The following is an 11,564-nucleotide window of genomic DNA, read 5'->3' as shown; positions in this document are numbered from 1 at the left end:
CTGGGTGTATGACTTTTTGTAATGGTTTTTTTAATCGATTGGATTTTATAGAGGTAAGCAGTTTATAATCTGTATTCAGCAAAGAAATAGGTCTGTATGACCCAGGGTCTGATGGATTTTTATCCTTTTTAAGGATAAGGGTGATGATTGATGCCGAGAAGAAACGTGACATTACTTTTTCTCCTACAAAATAATCATTAAATAAAAAGATGAGAGTAAGCACAATCTCCGACTTAAGTAATCTATAGAACTCAGGCGGTAATTGATCCGGTCCTGGAGCCTTGCCCAATTTAGTTTCCTCTATAGCCTTAAGGACTTCGTCTGGAGATATAGGAAACATTAATTAACTCAATCTTATCAGCTGTAACCTTGGGACAGGTGATTTTGTTCCAAAAAAGTATATTGCTATGTCTATCTATTAGTTTAGCAGAATATATGCTCTTATAATACTCTAAAAAAGCATTTTTAATATTGTTAGGCTGTGTATAACTCTAATCGCCTATGATCACATTTTCAATTATATTATTCTTTTTTCTACTCTTGTCTAGCCTTGCGAGATATTTAGCAGATTTGCCATAGCGACCAGCATTTAATGCATTCATTCTGATTTCCTCATTTGTCATTTTAGAGCTAAGGAATAAATCCCTGTCTGGGGTAGCCTAACCTACATACTAATAAATGCCTTAGATAAGAATAAACCTAGCCTACATACTAATAAATGCCTTAGATAAGAATAAGCCTAGCTTACATACTAATAAATGCCTTAGATAAGAATAAACCTAGCCTACATACTAATAAATGCCTTAGATAAGAATAAGCCTAGCTTACATACTAATAAATTCCTTAGATAAGAATAAACCTAGCCTACATACTAATAAATGCCTTAGATAAGAATAAGCCTAGCTTACATACTAATAAATGCCTTAGATAAGAATAAACCTAGCCTACATACTAATAAATGCCTTAGATAAGAATAAGCCTAGCTTACATACTAATAAATTCCTTAGATAAGAATAAACCTAGCCTACATACTAATAAATGTGTTAGATAAGAATAAACCTAGCCTACATACTAATAAATGCCTTAGATATGAATAAACCTAGCCTACATACTAATAAATGCCTTAGATAAGAATAAGCCTAGCCTACATACTAATAAATGCCTTAGATAAGAATAAACCTAGCCTACATACTAATAAATGTGTTCAATAAGAATAAACCTAGCCTACATACTAATAAATGCCTTAGATTGGAAAAAACCTAGCCTACATACTAATAAATGCCTTAGATAAGAATAAGCCTAGCCTACATACTAATAAATGCCTTAGATAAGAATAAACCTAGCCTACATACTAATAAATGCCTTAGATAACAATAAACCTAGCTTACATACTAATAAATGCCTTAGATAATAATAAACTAGCCTACATACTAATAAATACCTTAGATAAGAATAAGCCTAGCCTACATACTAATAAATGCCTTAGATAAGAATAAACCTAGCCTACATACTAATAAATGTGTTAGATAAGAATAAACCTAGCCTACATACTAATAATTGCCTTAAATATGAATAAACCTAGCTTACATACTAATAAATGCCTTAGATAACAATAAACCTAGCCTACGTAGTAATAAATGCCTTCGATACAATTAAACCTAGCCTACATAATAATAAATGCCTTAGATACGATTAAACCTAGCCTACATAGTAATAAATGCCTTAGATAAGAATAAACCTAGCCTACATACTAATAAATGCCTTAGATAAGAATATGCCTAGCCTACATACTTATAAATGCCTTGGATAAGAATAAACCTAGCCTACATAGTAATAAATGCCTTAAATAAGAATAAACCTAGCCTACATACTAATAAATGCCTTAGATAAGAATAAACCTAGCCTACATACTAATAAATACCTTAGATAAGAATAAACCTAGCCTACATACTAATAAATGCCTTAGATAAGAATAAACCTAGCCTACATACTAATAAATGCCTTATATAAGAATAAGCCTAGTCTAAATACTAATAAATGCCTTAGATAAGAATAAACCTAGTCTACATACTAAAAAATGCCTTAAATAAGAATAAGCGTAGCCTACATACTAATAAATGCCTTAGATAAGAATAAGCCTAGCCTACATACTAATAAATGCCTTAGATAAGTATAAACCTAGCCTACATACTAATAAATGCCTTAGATAAGAATAAGCTTAGCCTACATACTAATAAATGCCTTAGATAAGAATAAACCTAGCCTACATACTAATAAATGTGTTCAATAAGAATAAACCTAGCCTACATACTAATAAATGCCTTCAATAAGAATAAACCTAGCCTACATACTAATAAATGCCTTAGATAAGAATAAACCCAGCCTACATACTAATAAATGCCTTAGATAAGAATATGCCTAGCCTACATACTTATAAATGCCTTGGATAAGAATAAACCTAAACTACATACGATTAAACCTAGCCTAATACTAATAAATGACTTAGATAAGAATAAGCTTAGCCTACATACTAATAAATGCCTTAAATAAGAATAAACCTAGCCTACATACTAATAAATGCCTTAAATAAGAATAAACCTAGCCTACATATTAATAAATGCCTTAAATAAAAATAAGCGTAGCCTACATACTAATAAATGCCTTAAATAAGAAGAAACCTAGCCTACATACTAATAAATGCCTTAGCTAAGAAGAAACCTAGCCTACATACTAATAAATGTCTTAGATAAGAATAAACCTAGCCTACATACTAATAAATGCCTTAGATAAGAATAAACCTAGTCTACATACTACAAAATGCCTTAGATAAGAATAAGCGTAGCCTATATACTAATAAATGCCTTAGATAAGAATAAACCTAGCCTACATACTAATAAATGCCTTAGATAAGAATAAGCCTAGCCTACATACTAATAAATGCCTTAGATAAGAATAAACCTAGCCTACATACTAATAAATGCGTTAGATAAGAATAAACCTAGCCTACATACTAATAAATGCCTTATATAAGAATAAACCTAGCCTACATAGTAATAAATGCCTTAGATATGATTAAACCTAGCCTAAATAGTAATAAATGCCTTAGATACGATTAAACCTAGCCTACATAGTAATAAATGCCTTAGATAAAAATAAACCTAGCCTACATACTTATAAATGCCTTGGATAAGAATAAACCTAGCCTACATACTTATAAATACCTTAGATAAGAATAAACCTAGCCTACATATTAATAAATGATTTAGATACGATTAAACCTAGCCTAATACTCATAAATGACTTAGATAAGAATAAGCGTAGCCTACATACTAATAAATGCCTTAAATAAGAATAAACCTAGCCTACATACTAATAAATGCCTTAGATAAGAAGAAACCTAGCCTACATACGAATAAATGCCTTAGATAAGAATAAACCTAGCCTACATACTAATAAATGCCTTAGATAAAAATAAACCTAGTCTACATACTAAAAAATGCCTTAGATAAGAATAAGAGTAGCCTACATACTAATAAATGCCTTAGATAAGAATAAACCTAGCCTACATACTAATAAATGCCTTAGACAACAATAAACCTAGCCTACGTAGTAATAAATGCCTTAGATACGATTAAACCTAGCCTACGTAGTAATAAATGACTTAGGTAATAATAAACCTAGCCTACATACTAATATATGCCTTAGATAAGAATATGCCTAGCCTACATACTAATAAATGCCTTAGATAAGAATAAACCTAGCCTACATACTAATAAATGCCTTAGATAAGAATATGCCTAGCCTACATACTAATAAATGCCTTAGATAAGAAAAACCTAGCCTACATACTAATAAATCCCTTAGATAAGAATATACCTAGCCTACATACTAATAAATGCCTTAGATAAGAATAAACCTAGCCTACATACTAATAAATGTGTTCGATAAGAATAAACCTAGCCTACATACTAATAAATGCCTTAGATAAGAATAAACCTAGCCTACATACTAATAAATGCCTTAGATAAGAATAAGTCTAGCCTACATACTAATAAATGCCTTAGATAAGAATAAATCTAGCCTACATACTAATAAATGCCTTAGATAAGAATAAACCTAGCCTACATACTAATAAATGCCTTAGATAAGAATAAGCCTAGCCTACATACTAATAAATGCCTTAGATAACAATAAACCTAGCTTACATACCAATAAATGCCTTAGATAAGAATAAGCCTAGCCTACATACTAATAAATGCCTTAGATAAGAATAATCCTAGCCTACATACTAATAAATGCCTTAGATAAGAATAAACCTAGCCTACATACTAATAAATGTGTTAGATATGAATAAACCTAGCCTACATACTAATAAATGCCTTAGATATGAATAAACTTAGCCTACATACTAATAAATGCCTTAGATAAGAATAAGCCTAGCCTATATACTAATAAATGCCTTAGATAAGAATAAACCTAGCCTAAATACTAATAAATGTGTTAGATAAGAATAAACCTAGCCTACATACTAATAAATGCCTTAGACAACAATAAACCTAGCCTACGTAGTAATAAATGCCTTAGATACGATTAAACCTAGCCTACATAGTAATAAATGCCTTAGATAAGAATAAACCTAGCCTACATACTAATATATGCCTTAGATAAGAATATGCCTAGCCTACATACTAATAAATGCCTTAGATAAGAATAAACCTAGCCTACATACTAATAAATGCCTTAGATAAGAATATGCCTAGCCTACATACTTATAAATGCCTTGGATACGAATAAACCTAACCTACATACTAATAAATGACTTAGATACGATTAAACCTAGCCTACATACTAATAAATGCCTTAGATAAGAATATACCTAGCCTACATACTAATAAATGCCTTAGATAAGAATAAACCTAGCCTACATACTAATAAATGCCTTAGATAAGAATAAGCCTAGCCTACATACTAATAAATGCCTTAGATAACAATAAACCTAGCTTACATACTAATAAATGCCTTAGATAAGAATAAGCCTAGCCTACATACTAATAAATGCCTTAGATAAGAATAATCCTAGCCTACATACTAATAAATGCCTTAGATAAGAATAAACCTAGCCTACATACTAATAAATGTGTTAGATATGAATAAACCTAGCCTACATACTAATAAATGCCTTAGATATGAATAAACTTAGCCTACATACTAATAAATGCCTTAGATAAGAATAAGCCTAGCCTATATACTAATAAATGCCTTAGATAAGAATAAACCTAGCCTAAATACTAATAAATGTGTTAGATAAGAATAAACCTAGCCTACATACTAATAAATGCCTTAGACAACAATAAACCTAGCCTACGTAGTAATAAATGCCTTAGATACGATTAAACCTAGCCTACATAGTAATAAATGCCTTAGATAAGAATAAACCTAGCCTACATACTAATATATTCCTTAGATAAGAATATGCCTAGCCTACATACTAATAAATGCCTTAGATAAGAATAAACCTAGCCTACATACTAATAAATGCCTTAGATAAGAATATGCCTAGCCTACATACTTATAAATGCCTTGGATACGAATAAACCTAACCTACATACTAATAAATGACTTAGATACGATTAAACCTAGCCTACATACTAATAAATGCCTTAGATACGAATAAACCTAGCTTACATACTAATAAATGCCTTAGATAAGAATAAACCTAGCCTACATACTAATAAATGCCTTATATCAGAATAAGCCTAGTACTTATTGATAAATGCCTTAGATAAGAATAAACCTAGTCTAAATACTACAAAATGCCTTAGATAAGAATAAGCGTAGCCTATATACTAATAAATGCCTTAGATAAGAATAAACCTAGCCTACATACTAATACATGTCTTAGATAAGAATAAGCCTAGCCTACATACTAATAAATGCCTTAGATAAGAATAAACCTAGCCTACATACTAATAAATGCGTTAGATAAGAATAAACCTAGCCTACATACTAATAAATGCCTTAGATAAGAATAAACCTAGCCTACATAGTAATAAATGCCTTAGATACAATTAAACCTAGCCTACATAGTAATAAATGCCTTAGATAGGATTAAACATAGCCTACATAGTAATAAATGCCTTAGATAAGAATAAACCTAGCCTACATACTTATAAATGCCTTGGATAAGAATAAACCTAGCCTACATACTTATAAATGCCTTGGATAAGAATAAACCTAGCCTACATATTAATAAATGATTTAGATACGATTAAACCTAGCCTAATACTCATAAATTACTTAGATAAGAATAAGCGTAGCCTACATACTAATAAATGCCTTAAATAAGAAGAAACCTAGCCTACATACTAATAAATGCCTTAGATAAGAAGAAACCTAGCCTACATACTAATAAATGCCTTAGATAAGAATAAACCTAGCCTACATACTAATAAATGCCTTAGATAAGAATAAACCTAGTCTACATACTAAAAATGCCTTAGATAAGAATAAGCGTAGCCTACATACTAATAAATGCCTTAGATAAGAATAAACCTAGCCTACATACTAATAAATGCCGTAGACAACAATAAACCTAGCCTACGTAGTAATAAATGCCTTAGATACGATTAAACCTAGCCTACATAGTAATAAATGCCTTAGATAAGAATAAACCTAGCCTACATACTAATATATGCCTTAGATAAGAATATGCCTAGCCTACATACTAATAAATGCCTTAGATAAGAATAAGCCTAGCCTACATACTAATAAATGCCTTAGATAAGAATATGCCTAGCCTATATACTTATAAATGCCTTGGATAAGAATAAACCTAACCTACATAGTAATAAATGACTTAGATACGATTAAACCTAGCCTAATACTAATAAATGACTTAGATAAGAATAAGCGTAGCCTACATACTAATAAATGCCTTGGATAAGAATAAACCTAACCTACATAGTAATAAATGGCTTAGATACGATTAAACCTAGCCTAATACTAATAAATGACTTAGATAAGAATAAGTGTAGCCTACATACTAATAAATGCCTTAAATAAGAATAAACCTAGCCTACATACTAATAAATGCCTTAGATAAGAATAAACCTAGCCTACATACTAATAAATGCCTTAAATAAGAATAAACCTAGCCTACATACTAATAAATGCCTTAGATAAGAATAAACCTAGCTTACATACTAATAAATGCCGTAGATAAGAATAAACCTAGCCTACATACTAATAAATGCCTTATATAAGAATAAGCCTAGTCTACTTACTAATAAATGCCTTAGATAAGAATAAGCCTAGTCTACATACTACAAAATGCCTTAGATAAGAATAAGCGTAGCCTATATACTAATAAATGCCTTAGATAAGAATAAACCTAGCCTACATACTAATAAATGCCTTAGATAAGAATAAGCCTAGCCTACATACTAATAAATGCCTTAGATAAGAATAAACCTAGCCTACATACTAATAAATGTGTTAGATAAGAATAAACCTAGCCTACATACTAATAAATGCTTTAGATAAGAATAAACCTAGCCTACATACTAATAAATGTGTTAGATAAGAATAAACCTAGCCTACATACTAATAAATGCCTTAGATAAGAATAAACCTAGCCTACATAGTAATAAATGCCTTAGATACGATTAAACCTAGCCTACATAGTAATAAATGCCTTAGATACGATTAAACATAGCCTACATAGCAATAAATGCCTTAGATAAGAATAAACCTAGCCTATATACTTATAAATGCCTTGGATAAGAATAAACCTAGCCTACATACTTATAAATGCCTTGGATAAGAATAAACCTAGCCTACATACTAATAAATGACTTAGATACGATTAAACCTAGCCTAATACTTATAAATGACTTAGATAAGAATAAGCGTAGCCTACATACTAATAAATGCCTTAAATAAGAATAAACCTAGCCTACATACTAATAAATGCCTTAGATAAGAGGAAACCTAGCCTACGTACTAATAAATGCCTTAGATAAGAATAAACCTAGCCTACATACTAATAAATGCCTTAGATAAGAATAAACCTAGTCTACATACTAATAAATGCCTTAGATAAGAATAAACCTAGCCTACATACTAATAAATGCCTTAGACAACAATAAACCTAGCCTACGTAGTAATAAATGCCTTAGATACGATTAAACCTAGCCTACGTAGTAATAAATGCCTTAGATAAGAATAAACCTAGCCTACATACTAATAAATGCCTTAGATAAGAATAAACCTAGTCTACTTACTAATAAATGCCTTAGATAAGAATAAACCTAGCCTACATACTAATAAATGTGTTAGATAAGAATAAACCTAGCCTACATACTAATAAATACCTTAGATAAGAATAAACCTAGCCTACATAGTAATAAATGCCTTAGATAAGAATAAACCTAGCCTAATATTAATAAATGCCTTAGATAAGAATAAACCTAGCCTTCATACTAATAAATGTGTTTGATAAGAATAAGCCTAGCCTACATACTAATAAATGCCTTAGATAAGAATAAACCTAGCCTACATACAAATAAATGCCTTAGATAAGAATAAACCTAGCCTACATACTAATAAATGCCTTAGATAAGAATAAACCTAGCCTACATACTAATAAATGCCTTAGATAATAATAAGCCTAGCCTACATACTAATAAATGCCTTAGATAAGAATAAACCTAGCCTAATATTAATAAATGCCTTAGATAAGAATAAACCTAGACTTCATACTAATAAATGTGTTTGATAAGAATAAGCCTAGCCTACATACTAAAAAATGCCTTAGATAAGAATAAGCGTAGCCTACATACTAATAAATGCCTTAGATAAGACTAAACCTAGCCTACATACTAATAAATGCCTTAGATAAGAATAAACCTAGCCTACATACTAATAAATGCCTTAAATAATAAGCCTAGCCTACATACTAATAAATGCCTTAGATAAGAATAAACCTAGCCTAATATTAATAAATGCCTTAGATAAGAATAATCCTAGCCTACATACTAATAAATGCCTTAGATAAGAATAAACCTAGCCTACATACTAAAAAATGCCTTAGATGAGAATAAACCTAGCTTGTTGTACAGTATATGATGTGTCGCACTGACTCCCGCTTCACTCGTCTTCTGTTTCGACTGAGCCATGTAAAGGCTCCAGTCACAATATTGCTCCTAGTCTTTGGCCCTGTCCTATGACTTCAATAACAAGTGACCACACCAGGAGCGGTCTTCTCATAGTATTAGGATATGAGGTACTGGTTACAGTGGTGTAGATATATCTAAGATAAACAGAAAAGATCCCAGCATATTCATATTAAAAAACACAATCCATAACTGACAAACATATATACGGTAAGTAGCAGAAAGACAGGATCTGCCGCTACCTACATATGTTTTTTGTAGGTGTGGGGATCTTTCACTAGAATCAATCTATGAAAAGATCCACACTGCATAAGTGGCTGCCTCCTTCTGTATTCGGATTCTCACCAGGGATTCCAATGCACAGCTCTTACGGACAATTAAATATTTGGACCAGACAGCCCGGAACACATTTAGCTGGAGGACCCAGATGTGTGGTTGTGTTAATAGGTATTAGCAGGAGTTAATACACTATCAGAGGGGGAATATGATGAAAAATATAATGCCTTAAAGACATAAGCCCATAAGTGATGAGAAGTGCAGCGGATTAGTTGGCAACACAAAACCCTTTTAAAGGGACAGTAAACACCTTGAGATTTGTATATACAATGTGTACTTATGTATTATGAAATAACCATGCAATATATTGTCATTATTTATTTTGCCCCATGTTCATGAAATTTAGCTTTGAAAATAGAGAAATTTCTAACTCTCAGAACATGAAATTCACCTGCTGACTTCTCATGGCTATAACCCTGCTACAGATGTCCCTACTTGGATTTAACTCATAACAACTGCAAAACAAGTCACTTTATACAAACTTTACACCAGTGGCTATCTTTGTTGTCTTCAGACTGAAGCGCAGATTTCCTCTTTTAAATAAAGAAAATGATGGTGGGTGGACTTTTGGCGACTGAAAAATTGCAGTAAAAATTGTAATTTGTTTTAAAACTGTTAAGACTTGCTGATATGTTTTTCTATAGCAACATAACAGAAATGTCTTGTAATTAAAGGGACATGAAACACAATTTTATTATTTCATGATTTAGAAAGAGAATGCTATTTTAAACAACTTTTTAATTTACTTTATTCTCTTGATATCCTGTTAAAAAAAGATCTAAATAGGCTCAGTAGCTTCTGATTGGTGGCTGCACACAGATGCATGTGATTGGCTCACCCATGTGCATTGCTATTTCTTCAAAAAAGGATATCTGAAGAATGAAGCACATTAAATAACAGAAGTAAAATTGAAAGTTGTTTAAAATTGTATTCTCTATCTGAATCATGAAAGAAACGTTTTGGGGTTCAAGTTCCTTTCATTAGAAGATGTTTACTTTCCCTTTAATAGCAACATACTGACTGCTGCCTTAGCAATATAAACTAAAACATATCCCATAAGGATTTATGCATAACCTCTTAAAGAGACATGGAACCCAAACATTTTATTTCAGAATTGAAATAGATCATACAATTTTAAACAACTTTTCAATTTACTTTTATTATCAAATTTGCTTTGTTCTCTTAGTCCTTTGTGGAAAGAGCAGCAATGCACTACTGGGAGCTAGCTGAACACATCTAGTTAAACAATCACAAGAGCCGCATATGTACAGCCATCAATCAGCAGATAGTTATCAGTAATCCATTGCTGCTCCTGAGCCTACCTAGGTTTACTTTCAGCAAACGATACCATGAGAATGAAGCACATTTGATAATAGAAGATACAACTGTATACTGAATCATGAAATAAAAATGTTAGGACCCTTTAACCTTTGCCTTTACTGTAGCCCTCTCTGGCAACCCAAATGCAAAAGGGAATTTATAACCTTGAAATTTGTTAGAAAAAAAATGTCTACTATACTTGTGAAATTCAGACTGTGATGATTTCACTGACGTTGTATTATGTATTTGTTTATTGTACAATTCTACTGTATTTAAAGGGGCCTGGAACCCAAACTGTTTATTTCGTGATTCAGATAGAGAATACAACAAATTTGCTTCATTCTTTAGATATCCTTTGTTGAAGAAATAGCAATGCACATACGTGAGCTAATCACAAAAGGCTTCTATGTGCAGTTATCAAGATTGGATTAGATAATCGAATTAGGAAACTGTTTACAATTGAGAGCACTTTCTAAATCTTTCAATAAAAAAAAATGTATCTTTTTAAATCCCTTTAATGGTGCTTTAATTATAACAATGTGCTGCGCCCTTCTCGGGTAAACAATGGATTAACCCTTTTAAGCGCTCTGTAGTACTCTCTGGCAGCCATGGGGTTAAAACAAGTGACTATAAATCGATCTATAATTAGCCCTCCAATGAAAGCAAAACACTAACTATATCTTCCCCAAAATAATGTGTATCCAGCCTGTGCTGTCCCTCCACCCATAACCTAAT

The sequence above is a fragment of the Bombina bombina genome, chromosome 8 (assembly GCF_027579735.1).
Source record: "Bombina bombina isolate aBomBom1 chromosome 8, aBomBom1.pri, whole genome shotgun sequence".
Taxonomy (NCBI): Eukaryota; Metazoa; Chordata; class Amphibia; order Anura; family Bombinatoridae; genus Bombina; species Bombina bombina.
This window is presented reverse-complemented; position numbering follows the sequence as displayed.